The 15684-nt window shown below is 37.5% G+C and overlaps 1 protein-coding gene across 6 annotated transcripts in view; it reads right to left on the reverse strand.

Moving 5' to 3' along the window:
* The window catches only part of SMYD3 (SET and MYND domain containing 3), a 402483-nt gene that overhangs the window by 87117 nt on the left and 299682 nt on the right, over positions 1 to 15684 (reverse strand). Inside the window, exon 1 of one of the 6 annotated variants that reach the window (XM_062629469.1) lies at positions 11087 to 11169. The exons of the other annotated variants lie outside the window; for them this stretch is intronic. The gene's annotated coding sequence lies outside the window, so the exon portion shown is untranslated. Of the gene's footprint in view, positions 1 to 11086; positions 11170 to 15684 lie in introns of those variants that run through there. 6 annotated transcript variants of the gene reach the window in all.

Raw genomic sequence — 15684 nt, forward strand, 5'->3', positions numbered from 1 at the left:
CTTTTTCTTAAACATGCATTAGCTTTTTATACTGGGATATATATGAAGAAAAACGTGAGACGAAAGCATGTTCCGAGATTCAGACCCCAGATTTTCAGGTGCTCTGAGGTGTGATTAACCTCTTTGGAGACAATATTTCCCCACTTTTAAACTCAGGCATGAAAAAGAAAAAGAAAAAAAGGGTGATACACACATAAAGTGCACTACAGATAGTAGTAACCTCTGTTATGGATGGTTTCTGTCCTTAGCAAACGGAGAAATGGAGAAGGAGGAACTGATGGTGGTGGGAGGAAGATCTCGTCATTTAAGGTATAAGAAATTCTAATTTAATGACAACCCTTCATGGACAGTCAGCTGCTGGTGACACGTATCAAATACAAAATCTTCATAGCCTATCAATTGAGGACGGGTTGTTTTTTGTTTTCTTTAACATTTGTAAAAAGTCTAAAAATCTACCGAATCTTCATTTCTATTTACATAAACTTATAGGAGCTTTTAAATCTCAGTTAAAGAGTAGTCCTGCCACGGGGAGTTCTGAGATTTCAATCCAAAAGTCCATCACAGGACTTGATGTTGCAGACCACACCTGAAAAAAAATCCATTTTCCTAGCTTCCCAGGATTCACAGATGTAGCTGAAATAAATCTGGAGTATCTAACACTGCTGTAGGAGAGCACAGATCAGCTGCTTGCTCCTGAGGCACTCATTTATGGATCAAAACCTACTGGATCTGGAAGTTAACTAATTCCATTTCTAGGGGAAAAAAACCCAAACAAACCAACAAGAGAAAACAATGTCATTGCCATGCACCACAGTATTTCCTTTAGGTTTCATGGTCACCCTGTGTTGTCTTTCTTCTGCTTAACTGAGTCACCTTTTTCTTAAACTGTAATCAGGTTCTAATTCTGTGTGACCCCAATTTTAAAATAAGAAGGAATAAATAATTCTCAGCAATCTGGCACTTCAAAAAAAATAGGTTCTATCTTACAAAGGCATGGCCTTTGTCATCTTAACTCCTGCAGGATCATTAATCTCAGTTACTTAATTTGTGGTGTTGTTCAGGTTGTCCCTTCTGATTCTTCTAAAAACTCCTCTCTATCCAGCTGCACAGCACTAAACCTGCATATCCACATACCGAGACAGAACAGAGTACTCACAAAGGTTGTTACACTCACAGATAAGGGAAAATACACACATATTTAAAAACTTCAAAGCTGCAAAGATGAATGCCTTGCCATTTCTAACATTTCTGAAATAACACATCTCCCAGCATGAGAACCGAGGGAAAATTCTCAGGGTAGAGCCACAGACTTTTCAGACCTCCACAATGCAAAACTTACTTAGGAATATCCTAGAGCTCCTCCAGGCTTATCATCATAGCCTGACTGGCCATACAGCTCACTAACAATTTAAAGAATCAGTGCTCAGTGTTTGAGTTGGCTCCATGGCAATAAATCCTGCATGTTTATTTAAAAGCAGCAGCTATTTCAAACAACAAACTGATTGAATTAAGTAAAAAGAGTTGCTCTTTTGAGAGACTGCGCGTTTTAGAGGGGTATCCCGTACTCATTTAGGCAACCTAAGTAGAAGACATAAACACACAGCGAGTACACCAGTTTTACTGACTGGCCATTATTCTCAGGCATACTTTAACAGCAAACAAAAAATACTGCAATCTGTTAAAATTTATTTCCTCTCTGAGTGACACATGAAAAATCTGTAAATTTACCTCATAAGGAGGTCTCTGTTCTCAAGACGTCTGGAGCTACTGTCTGAGTAATCTCTGCCTCTCCCAGATGCACAGTCTAGTGGACAGCCATGAAGATTTATTTCAGTGTTTGCATTTTACAGGATATGAAGGCTTCAGTTTGGCAACATAATGAGTTGAATTTGCTTTCAGTTCATATTACTTTATACTATGGAGTTGCACTTGAATTAAATAAAACAGACTCAGACATGATAGCAGGCCATTCTAGATTTGGAATTTCAGACACTAAGACAATGAAAAATGTCAGTAAGGGAGTATGAGGAAGAAAAAAATCCAAACTGAATCATTATTGCCTAACGCTGAACATATCAAATCACAAACACCAGGACTAATAATCAATCATTCCATCCTCAATGTGCTCCTGTACGCTCCTGCAACACAGTGAGGCAGCTCTTACAACATATGTAAGAAACCCTTTAACAATAAGGACTACCAAAAGTTATCTTACACTGATGGGTTCAACGTCATTTTTAGCTTTTACATACGATGACTCCAGCTATCTCTGTTAATGGTGTGTCACAGCTGGTGTATTCTAACCAACCACCAGAAGCCATAACTAACACTTTTTTCCCCTAATTTATGAACCCAATATAATGTAAATTAAAGATATTAAAAAGCCTTCATGGATTATTAAGTTTCTTATTCACACGAAAGCTGGCTGGGTACTCCTGGTCACTTGCAAATATTTAATAAAAGATGCAGTAACCAGTTCTCATGTTAATGGGCTTCTCAAGAAGACTCAAATATTATCCAGGAGGAAGGGATGGGCAGAAAATACTATGCAAGGGGCACACTAATTCAAATGACCAAGGCATACCCCAGAGACCTTCTAGCACCACGACATTCCACTATAACTTTGCACTGACAGCTCTTTACCACTCAAGTATGAACAGATAGCAGGCACAGATGGTTGATAGATCTTAAATCTGCTAATTGTTTCATTTGGCACATGGAGCGCTAGAGCAACAGTTCTAAACACAGCAACAGTGCTAAACACAGCAACAGTGCTAAACTGTAAATGCACAGTATGCCATGGGAGTGACAGACCTGTGAAGCCCCTGTTTTGAGTGTATTTCAGTCAGCTGCTTGTAGCCACAGCCCATGACACCCAGGCTTCCCATGCAGTCAGAGCTTCTTGATCTGTCCGTTGGACAGGGTATTACAGAAGGAGAGAGGAGACAGGACAAGGTGGGAAGGCATCTGCTACCAGAATGGTGTGCTTGAAAGGAGCCCTGTTACAAGGCACATTTGCAGACAAGACCTTTGAGTCTTGCATATACATGCTTGCATGTTTTACTAAATCAGGAATTTTCAATCCAGTTCTGCATTGCATTGTACTTGAGACCTATCTACTGGCTTCCACAAGGACCACAAAAAGAAAACAAGATGAGAAACATCAGAAGGATCAAAATAAACTAAGGAAAAGAATGATTCTTTGGTGTTTGCTTCCAGACAAAAATCAAAACACCTTAGTATGACTTTGGGAAAGCTTTGTCTTATTTAGATTTTTAGACTAAGAAAAGGTGACTAGTACTTAACTATTTGTGACAATTGCTCAAAGCCAAATTTTGCTGCAATACCACAAAATTTGAAGAAGTTATATTCCTTTCACTCCGTGACTGAAGTCACAAATATTTTATTTTACTTCAAGAACAATTTGTCCTACTAATCTTCTGTGACAAAATACCAATGTTTTTGCTGAATTAGAGACTACCATTACTTCAGAGCTAGTTACAGCAAAGATGTGCTTTTCCAGCTGTTAAATCTTCATCTTATGTGCTTGGAGGTCTTTCTTCACATCAACTATCAATATTTCAGGCCTTTTTTCCTATCGTAGCATGTAAGTTTCTGTCAAGTGTGCAGAACACAAGTATCCATTGCAAAGGGCTGTCACCACCTACAAGGTAGCAGACCAGAAATTTGGCCTGACATTAACAGATGATTTAAAGTTAAGTGTGCTTCAGGCTCCCCTTTTTAGTAGTCAGTCAAGTGGTGCAATTTTGATTGGAATGGAATGAAATGAAAATAGGTCATAGCAAATTACCTCCTCTTGTCTTAACCCCAAACATACTTCTCCTATCTTTCAAATAAAAATATTTAGCCATGCAGGTAAATATATTTGATTACCAAGAATTTCAAAGCCATCATCACCAGGACAAATGTTATGTTTGCTATAGGTACTTTTTTTTTTTTAAGAGTATGCAAGGTGTAGTCATAAACATAAGACTTGAAAAGGTGAAGCCTGAAACATGAAAAAAATTGTACTCTTTGGGTAACATGAAACAATTTGAAGTTTTGTGGGGCTCCCAATAAAAATTTTGTGCAACCTGTCCTAACCTTTCCACAAATTTCTCCTCTGACAACAGTCAGCAAGTCTCATGTTCCCTTTGGTGAAAGTCTAGCTTTTACCCAGCTCTGCAAATGTTATTATTCCTGCTTTTTGGAACAGAACTGAAATGGATCTATTTCTGGAGCAGAACTGAAGAGACAGTTGCAAAGCCACTAATGGATCACATTACAGCATGCTTGCAGCATTTGGCATTATTAATTGGAGTGAAGTAGAGGCATGACATCCTTCTTTTCATCCTCATTTTCCTGCTGGTAACTCCACTCCTGTGAAATGGGGCATAGTTATTAACTTGATGTCAAAAGCCACTGCATGTCACTCTATTGAAAACAAACTGCTGTTTATCAAATGAGATCAAACTTCATGGGCATCCAGGAGTGGTTAACTAACTTTGTATTTGTCTTGCCTACTTTGTTAGATAGCTGTTTATCTGCTTTGTAACAGTATACTAAAAAAATAAACATTGGAAAATTAGATTGAGATTCAGTTATGGTTGCTGGTATGAAAATTACATAAGCAAAAGCAAAACATTAATGAATTACTCTTTTATAACTTCAGCTAATAATACAGGTGGAATAAATTGCTGTCTGTCAGCTCCCATTACCCAGATTATTTCCTTAGGCTAGGCAGCCTAAGTTAGGCGAGATGAAACCTAGCCTAAGTGTTTGAGGGTTTGCCGACTTTATTCTCACAGAAGAAATATAATTGTTATTCTTTCTGGAAGTGCTTGTTGAGCTAGAAATTCAAGCATATTTACCTCTTGAAGTTTATCATAAGCCTTTGGATCTGGTGTATTGGCCTTAGTGGATTTTTTTCCTCGCTTTCCTCTTCCCTTTTTCACTCTTTAAATACTGCCCAACAATATATTTTATACTGGAGGCAGAGGGAGATGAAAATATGGGGGAAATGTTTTTCATACAATGTATTTAAAATTGTTCCCAGTTCGAAATTTCTGAAAGCACAAAAGTTAAGAATGTTTATAGAGGAGGAAATTTCAAAAAGAGTAGGAAAAAAAAAAAAAAAGTAACTTCCAAAATGTGATGGCGTATTTTAAAATCTTAAAAATTTAAACTAATAAAAAGCTTGATTTTGAAAAATCTTCTGAAAAGGGCAGGAAAAAAAAGAAAAAAAAAGGTTTAGTTTAGAAATGTGGAAAGCTTTTTTGTTCTTGTTTTGAGAAAAAAAAATCTCACTATTTTTTTTTCTTTTCATAAACAGCATGAGTTTTTTTTGAACCAGCTCTAGTCTCACTTTGCCACTTAAGTTACAGCCTAAACCAGAGATGACTGGGGAGTTTTAGAATTGAGGCTAAGACTGTGTTTTTCTTAGTCTGGTGAAAAAAAGTACACAGAAGCCACTCATACCGGCATATGACACTGTAAACCTGTATGTGTCCATGACCACTGCAAAGCAACGTCAACTACAATCTGCTGCTTTGGTTTGTATTAACCAGACAAAAGTTCAGGTTCTCAAAATGTTTGCATGTCAAGGCCCAAAAGAATACTGATATCACTGACAGTTCCTTCCCTTTGTCTTATGTTGTTTCCCTATAGATAAACTACTACTAGTTTTCTTTTGACAGTTCATAAAAAGGAATAAGTATTGGGTTTTTTTTTGCAAATCATTAAAAAAAAAACAAAAACAAAAATGTACTTAAGTTATTTAGACATAACATATTTTTCAACGTATTCTTACCATACAAACTGGGTGACATTACTACTTCTAAAAACCAGTGGGCCAGACATACCCTTTTGTAAATCCATCACCATCAGTGGTCTAAACCACCTTTCTCCTAATTAAAGACCATTGGAAATTGGTAAGGCAAAAGGAAACATGCACTGTGTTCTTCCAGATTGCTTGCAGACCAAACATCTGCTGAGAGCAGGTCATTTAAATTACATGCAAAAGTATAATTTGAAAATTATATGAGCTGTTCACAAAATGCCAATGTAGAATTTTATAAATAAAATAAAGCCCTTTTCAGTCTTTTGGCATTTGCTTAACACATGCCTGTAAAACGGTTTTGAACTCACTCTTATGCCTTACTTCCACAGACAGCATAAGAACAGCATTGTTAAATATATGACTGATGATACTGTACCACAGAAGGTGTTCTGCATGAGACAGGCTATAACTGCCTGAGGCCAGTGAAAAGGAGTAGAGCACCACCTGATATTCATCAAATATATTAAGTCCAGGTGGCAATTTGAAGTTTAACAGGACAAACAGTAAAACTGTGAAACAAAAAGCCCACTATGTATTTAACCCTGAAACACACAGCTGATTGCCTTAATAAGAGGTCTTTAGGAGGAAAAAAGAGTAACTGTCTATTAAAGGCACTGAAGAGGTGGTTAAATCCAGACCACAGTTCTAGACCCCCTTCTGACTGAAAGGAAAATCTGATTGCACTGTGACCATGTGCACTGGCACAGAAGGGTAAATATGATCATATCAGAAAATAGCAGGATATGACATAGCAGAAAATATAAGTCAAACTCCATTTCCTTCCCCGGACAAAATAGAACAGTATACATTTAAGGTAAAGATGTGATACACAGAAGAAATCAAAGCTAAAGGAGCAATTTTAAGGCCTGTATAATTCAAGTTGTCAGTACTCAAAGAGCTCCTGGATTTCTACAAGATGTGTGCATTCTTAGTAACTCTGGAAAATCAACTGCCCAACGGTTTTCAGCTAGCTTCTTTTTTTTTCCCAACATCTTTTTTTTTTTTTGTCTATTTCAAATATTGCTCTGATCAGGAAACAGTTGAAATAATTTAATTTTTGGAATTCCGTAACATTAGATATGTTTAGTCTCAATGCAGTACATACACTTCTAGTTACTGTGAGGCACAGCTTTCATGCTGATGCCACTCATTTTCTCATTCCCACAGTGCTAGTCTGACAGTCTTGGACAATCCTATTTGACAATAAGACACGGTAAGTCAATGATTTTAACAATACCAAAGACAATTTGCTAGCAGTATGCGCTATATTTGACCATATTGGGAAATGACAGGGAGTTAAGTCAGAAAATAAAACAAAGCAATCCTGCTCTACTCCTTTGGATCCACAGGGTGCATTTGGCACTCAGAATCTAAACCAAAGCATCTCAGGGCTGCATTTCCCATTGGTAGGACAGAGTGGGGGATTTTGCTCGAAAAGGCTCTGGATGCTATGACCTGTTCCATTCAGAAATGCCTGGTTAGTTGGTACCGAATAACAAGAACCTCCTTTTCATATTTTGCATTTATTTTTCTTTGATTTTTGTTAAGTACTAGTAGAGAAAAGAAAAAAATAATTATTTACTCGAAAATAAGCTTATAAATGAAGCTCAACAAAGAATTCCTCGTCAATGTGACATCAGATAATAAGTTGACAAAACTGTAAAATAACTATGCAGAGTAGCTTTTATTAGCACAGCTAGAGTCATAGCTTGCAGAAAAAGTCAGGAAAAAGCCAAACTCCGATATATGCTTCCTATTTTGTAAACTCTCTTAAGGTATACAGACTGTAAATTGGTGAGAAAATGCTCAAATAATTGCATTATTTGATCTTTCATTCATTAAAAAAATAAAAAGTCTCTATCGGATATCTTGGAAATACAGAAATAAAGGAAGGTTAGACAAACACTGCGCTGAGCTCACGGTTCAAATGCTTGTGGGTAGCTAACTAAAGTTCACAGACCTGCATGTAATTGCTGTCTACAGGAAATACTTGCATTAGCAAAAGAATTTTCTCCTCACTCGTTCACCTTTGCCCTTCCACAAACTCAAAGAGCAAAGAAACCTTTCTGTGAAGAGAACTTTCCCCAGCTCTATGAGATGAACTAGATTTAAGACAAAGGAACAGAATCTTACAACTTCTCAGAAAGATTATTTTAGCAAATATTAAATGATAAAGGATATACGTTTCTACAAATAAGCTTGGAAAAAAAAATTTCCACTCCCTGTTCATTTGTTCTTGTTTCGAATCCACACTGAATTATGACTTTTTTTTAAAGTTTGTACATTTTTTTTTTAATCTTGTAAATCAGAGCACAAAATTTGCACTTATATTAATGCAAACTGGCAGTTACTTCACTGTCATCAGATGAGTTACACAGAACAACAGTTAGGTAGGAAGAAGGTTCACAAGTTGAACTAGAATTAAAATTTCTGTGAGCACTGAAATTTGGTGATTTAATTCCATGTGGTTAAAATTCTGTACATATCAGACAAAACAAATCTTTGCTATTAAACATCTGCAAACCTTGTGTTGCTCAATTCTTGACCTAAGCTATTCACCACAAAAGCCTCAACTTCCCATTAAATACTAAAATAAAAAGAAGTTTTTAAAAAATAACCAAACAACAAACCAGACAGTAGATGTGATAGCATTAAATAGCTTGACTAGTCAAACTGGGAAGCTGACCAAACATTTCAAAAATAGAGTGCAATTTTTTTCCCTCTAGCTTGAAAGACACCGAAACTTTGCCATTATAAAAAATGTCTGTGTTTTCCCAGCATTCAAATGATATTTACAAAGTGACTGCCATAACCCTGTATTGTTTCGTGTGAAAGTGACACTTTTGCCTTCCAACAAGTATCAATATTTCTTTATAGGAAAAGCTGTATCATCTTTAATCATATATGCAAGACCAGGAAAATAAATATCACTAGTATACCCTGGAAAGCTGATACATACCAATATGCTTTAATTTTATTTTCTTCATCTCACAAGCTTTAAGCCAATTCAATTGTTTTCATAACCCAGATTCAAGATTTCAGAAACCTTAAGAACAGACACAACCTCTACATTTCAAGGTCCCAACATTAACTACAGTCTGAGAAAATTACCATGGTGCTGTGTTACAAATTTCAAGCAAGAAAGATGGCCAAGATGGCTGTGCTGGCTTTACAAAGGTAGCTACAGATTTACAAAATACCCCTTTGATTCACAACACTCTCCTAGTGCTTTATGTTATTTTCTTCAGATATGCAGATTCACTCTCAACAAATCTTTACAGTCTTCATACTCCTTATCTTGAGCTTTTGGTTTTGTTTTTGTTTTTTTTTTGCTTTGTGCAAACCAGATCTTTTACATATACCCAAGACAAGCAAACCAGTTAGATAAACAGCGACTTCAGCAAGTTACAAGGAGCAGCTGTCACTTCTATTACACCTGACAAACCCCAGGATGACAGGAAAGAACGTACTAATTTTTGGTCACAACAATGCAAGCTGGATCCTACCAAATTTCTCATCTCCACCCCTAATGAAAACTCTATGTTTATACCTTGAAGCAATTTCAAAAACATCATAGAAACAAAGAAAGAGCAAAACTGGATCAGAAATACGAACCACAAGGCACGAGGTTTTTCAGATCTACTGCTGCATTTCTCCTCACAGTTTGCATTTTGACACTGACTCTCCTCCTTATGTTCATACTGGTTTTATCCAAGCATAATGCCAAAAATGTACATGCCAAAATGGATTCTTCCTTGATGAACTAAGACCTTTAAAATCCAATATTCTGGCCATGATTATTTAAGAGCACATTTTTCTTTCCTCTGGGCCTTGTCTCCCAACTGCCTATGGAAACTTTACCTTTAAATTGCTGTACTTTCATGAATAGAATGAGGTAAAAATAAAAAATAATTCCTAAACCCTAGACATTTCACCCTGAGGAACCATTCATGATACAATAAGAATTTAAAACAAAAATTGTAATATCACACTAGGTAAGGTTTCATTGTTATCTGTTGTTATGAGAGTCATATGAGCACAAAGTAAACTCATGCTTTCTTTCACAAACGAATGTGGAAACAATTCTCTTTTTTATATGTTATGACAGAAAAGAGCAATTTGTTCCATTAATAGCTGTTTAAATTACAATTAAAATGTATTTTTGAAGCATTTTACATGCTGTGCTACTCTTGGCCATTCATCTCAAATTTAAATCAGCGCATTAAATGACCTTTAGGTCATCTATCAAGAAATTAAAATATCAGGATACCAAATACTTCCACATTTTTTTTTCTAATATTGAGCTCATCCTAATGAAAATGCACAACATATTAAAAGTTTAACTCAAGGAATGATTTGTTCTGTTTGACCAGTCTTTCCAGACTGAGTCCAAGTGTTTTCCCATAGACAGTAAGTCACATCACCTCCTCAGTGAAGCTGAAACAGGTACCCCTTTTCATTGGCACGGCTCTTCCTAACTATGAATGAAGTGCTTACTTCTCTTAAACATCATTGCTATTACTTTTTTGACATTTTATACTTGCTTTGATAGCAATGCATCCAACAGTCTTGATATATCATTTAAATCAATTGTTCAGTTTGTATTAAAAACAAGTATGTGAAAATTATTCCCTTGGACAAAATATGAAATTCTAAATCTGTTCCTCCAAACTACATTGACAACCATCCAGTTACACATCCATGATTTTTAATAAAGATAGGAAGCAAGAGAAGGAAAAGTAATAAAAACTATAAAATAACTGAATTAAGAGAAATAAAATAGAAGCCAAACTTGCAGGAGATAATGTATTCAAAACACAAGTTCAAACAGACAAATTCTTCATGTTTCAAATACCAGTCAAGGCCAACAGTGTTTAATTTCCACCACCTGTTACTCAAAGGCATTATGCAGGCTCCACTAGAATATAAATAAAGTTTTGTTTTAAAAATTAGGGATGTTACACATCTTAATTCACTCAGCAGTTCTAAGCAGCAATCCAGCTTTGACACGGAATGTGCCCGTAAGTGCCTGGCAGTATACTCTCAAAGATGTCGGTGCAGCAGTTTTTGCCTCTTCATGCAAATATAGGGCTGAATTCAACCCCTTGAAGCTGAAACTCCACCTGCCTGTGGATCCCAAGGTCCCTGACTCTAAGCTATTCTCACAATTCACAAAAACTGCCTCTTATTAACTAAGAAAACCTTTATCTGTGGGACAACTGAGGCTACATAAATCATACACCTTACCTTGCAAAGGTGGCTGCATAAATACTGGGGTCCATTCACTGATCCCTTCTCACCCAGTCAGCACCTAGAGATTGTATTTTCAACTGTCCTATTGTAAGAATGATTGAAAGAACGAATACTTCCTTGATACCTTCACTGTATGGTTGTCTGATGCTGCTTTACAAGTAGAGAGTTTGTCACCTAACTTCGCACACACCAGTCAGACATCTGAAGATGGAAAAATCTTCATGCTTTGCTCTTGTGTGAGAAAGAGGTCCTGCTTATGCAAGTGCAAACAGAGAAGTTTGGTTATCAGCTGAGCTTTCTCAATTACCTCAAAAGGGTAGTCACAGGTTACTGCTGCCACGCCTTATCTGCTTTAGTAAGTCACCCTGCAACCCACAACCCATAAATGGCTTATTCATCTACTTAAGTATTGCTATTCTAATTAGAACTAGTTGTGTCTTATTGCATCTAAAGTCTCTGAAATGTAACTACTGTAAAAAAAGGTAATTTTAACTTTAAACTTATCTTTTATTAAATAGACATGTGATTTTCATGCAGAATCTGGCCACTGGGAGGATTCCCAAAGCAGAAGAGTCACAGACAACCCCAGGACCTGTGCATGAGATGGGAACATAACAGTAACAATTGTGTGGGATGGCTTTTTTGGACGTTGCTTATTGGTAAATGTGTCATTGAGTAACACTGACAATATTTAATGAAATTAATGCAGAAGTCTTTTACCGGAGGAAACACGTTAAAGCGAGAAACCAAGTGAAGAATGCTCAGCCTTGATAACTAAACAATGATCTGTTTGTATGACAATACTTCCATGAGACTGGGCAACAACAGCAAAGGGCAGGTAAGCTGACTAGGCTTTAGGAGAGATGCATTAGTAATGGCATGTGGGGCGATCAAAGCAGAGATGTTTTTGTCAAAACAAAAATAGTGATTGAATGGCTACATAAAAGCCATTATTTAAAAAGCCCTATCTATCTATACAGATCTGACAAATCTGTTCCAAGACATATAAAGAGATGATTGCAAAATAAATCTCACTGATATTTACACAGACTTCACTCTGCCAGGTCTGTGTGCATGACTATGAATGTACTCGTCACTTCATGTGTTTGTCTAAAAAAAGACTCGTTATTTAACAATACAGTCTTTGGCAGAAATTTAGCCATAAAGCCACACATTTTGCAAACCAAGTATCCATAGTAACTAACTGCACAATAATGGAATTTGGGTATTATTTGTTTCAAAATTATTCACAAACAAAAATGCTACACACTTGAATTAATAAACATCTAAGCCTGTGCATCCTCTTCATTTCCATGAGTAAAAATGTTTATCCTAATTAGAGCTGAGCAAATAATTTTTAACAAATCATTTACCCTCCAAAAGCAGTTTCTGTCTTTACTTTTGGAATGCCTGACAGTAATTATAAATCTGTCATAATTCATTCAAAATCAGCTCAAATCTTTCTTCCTTGTTGTTGCTGGTTTTGAATTCAATGAGCCAATCATGGACTAGGTAGTAAAAATTCACATTCAAATACTGAAAATGTGACAGTCACAGAGTCTGCAGACAAATTGGCTGACTTAAAAACTGAAAATATTGTAGCTTATTGTGACTGCATTGCAGCATAGATGCTAAATGTAAATAACGATCCCAAAGACAAGCTGGAAGAAGCTCTGCACTAGAATAGCAGCAACTAGTGGAACAATAAATCTTGGAAAATATTAATTATTTTTTAGCCCACACAGAAATTGTCAATCAGTCCATCCTGGGAATTATTATTTTGGAGGGAAACTTTTCATTTCTTCTCCCATTATCAGATTATTATTGGAAAAACTACTTAAATGCTTTCTGAAAATGATTGGGATAAAAAAATAAATAATATTTCAAACTCAGGAAGTAAAATAATGGAGCACTTCATCAGTAGGAAGGAATAAAAGGTAATGTTTTGGGAGATTCTTTCCTCATTGCAGCTTCTCACAGAGCTTCGCTTCTGCTTCTCACTTTGGCAATTCAGTTTTGTGGCTACAGTTTGAAACCAGACTTCATCAGGCCTGAAATACTGTTATTTATCTGCATATCTGTAGCTTTATATATATATTTGCTCCAGGACATCAAACAATGTATAATATTAATTAGTTCAGTGTTGCAACAACCCTGTGAAGAACAGAAATGAGGAACTGAATCATAAAGAAGTTGAATGTAACACTAAGGCCATGGAGCACATCAGCAGCAGTTTGGCATAACAAAGAAATTATTTTAGTCTTTGTATCACAGGATTATAGTATCGTTTAGGTTGGAAAAGACCTTTAACATCATCAAGTCCAACTGCCCAAAAGGTTTAGAGTTAAAAAGAAAACACATTAATGTTCTTAAGAAAATAACAGAAGCACAAAATCTGCAGTTGAAATGGCATTCCTGGCTTTACACCTCCCTTTGGCACATGTTGATGGTGCCATGCTGCAGTAAATCTGAAAGCACAGTGTTGGTCATGTTATGCCAGTTTAGGGGCCATGTATTATTTCATGTCTTCCGTCTTGGCTGCATGATGCTGTGAAATCTGCTGGTAGTTCCAATATACTTCACTGGTGCATTTTCAGTCTGCATTTGCGTTTCTCCATTTATGCAGATTACTGCATGCCTGTTAACTGCCATTACAGCCCAAACTCATCACAGAAAACAAAAAAGCAAGCAACACAAAGAGGAGGGAAAGAAGTCCCCTCATCAGCCAAAGCACCAGAGCACTTTCAAAAGTTCAACCATGAATCAGAAAGGAAAATCCCTGAAGAACTGGGGACAGGAGCAGCCAAGCTAGCACAGGGAGGCCATGCAGCCCACCTCATCCACTTGCTGCAGGGCATTCGCCATCCCCAACGCTGCAGCCAGCCTTGGCAGCAGTGATTTTGCCTCTTGACAGTTGCTGTGCATCCGAAGGTGTGCCTGCTCTGGGGAATGGCTCCCCTGGGCCACGCTGGGTGAGGGGGGGAAGCAGTGGCAGTGGCAGTGGGGGGCTGCCATGTCTACACTCTCAAATGCAGGTGACTGTCAGACCAGGAGGATATCTAGGAAGGTGGGACAGGCCCTGGCTGCCCCAAGGTCCTGGGGGACCCAGAGGCCAGCCCACACAGTGCCACTTTACATTACTTGCTTTCTCCTGTGAATCAGGTCATGGCTATGAAAAGATTACAGTACTTAAGACATAATCACAACGGAAACATAATTACGCCAGCCTGACAGCAAATACCCTCTGTTCCTCCTCCTCACCCTCCATGACTGAGGAATACTCCCAGGAAAATACTACAGAAAACAGGTTTAACAGAAAACTAGTGCATAAACAGACATCTCCAAAACAGGTCTCAACAAAACCACAGCAATTCTGGAACAACTTAATTTAATTTTTTTCACTCAAGAAAATGTGACAATATCTAAAAGCTGCATTTCCCCTTCCCCTTCTCCCATGAGGAAATAGCCCTCAATAGTCAAACTTCTGATGTGACAGAAGAAAAACAACTCATCATTAACTGTGTATTTTTCAAAATTATACTCTTTGTATATTGAAAGCATGTGCAGTTTCTGGCCCCTATACAAGTTATCTATAGTGAATTTTAGAGGGAAAAGATGTATTTTTTTTATCTGGAAAGTGAGAGAACTAAGTGTGTGCTCAAAGCCCAGAAAGCCAACCGCATCCTGGACTGCATTAAAAGGAGCATGACCAGCAGGTCAAAGGAGGTGATCCTGCCCCTCTACTCTGCTCTTGTGAGACCTCACTTGGAGTATTGTGTGCAGTTCTGGTGTCCTCAACATAAAAAGGACATGGAACTGTTGGAACAAGTCCAGAGGAGGGCCACGAGGATGATCAGGGGACTGGAGCACCTCCCATATGAAGACAGGCTGAGAAAGTTGGGGCTGTTCAGCCTGGAGAAGAGAAGGCTGCGTGGAGACCTCATAGCAGCCTTCCAGTATCTGAAGGGGGCCTATAGGGATGCTGGAGAGGGACTCTTCATTAGGGACTGTAGTGATAGGATAAGGGGTAAAGAGTTAAACAGGGGAAGTTTAGATTGGATATAAGGAAGTTCTTTCCTGTTAGGGTGGTGAGGCACTGGAATGGGTTGTCCAGGGAAGTTCCATCCCTGGCGGTGTTCAAGGCCAGGTTGGACAGAACCTTGGCTGACACGGTTTAGTGTGAGGTGTCCCTGCCCATGGCAGGGGGTTGGAACTAGATGGTCTTGAGGTCCTTTCCAACCCTAACTATTCTATGATTCTATGATATAAATATATATAGGGAAACAATGTGTGTAGGTAAATTTTGTGGATAGGAAAGCATTCACTACTATTCATTTTCAGTGGATAGACAATATGAGTTGCTTTTCTTGGAGTCATTGAAAATGCACAATGAAATCTATGTTATTTGCCACTTTAGGAGGAGCACGTTGGGATAAATGGTAACTTATTTCCATGTCTTGTTTCCACAGTAGCCCCCACGTACAGATTCTTAATTCAAACCCATAAGCAACTTCTTAAAAACCACGAGAAAAATACATGATCTACTTCAGTTTTAGATCATACACTCAATTATACATCATGTCTCAAAAATA

This window comes from Pezoporus occidentalis, unplaced genomic scaffold (genome assembly GCF_034315485.1).
Source record: "Pezoporus occidentalis ecotype Australia unplaced genomic scaffold, CSIRO_AGI_Poc_V1 ctg34, whole genome shotgun sequence".
In the NCBI taxonomy this organism is placed as follows: Eukaryota; Metazoa; Chordata; class Aves; order Psittaciformes; family Psittacidae; genus Pezoporus; species Pezoporus occidentalis.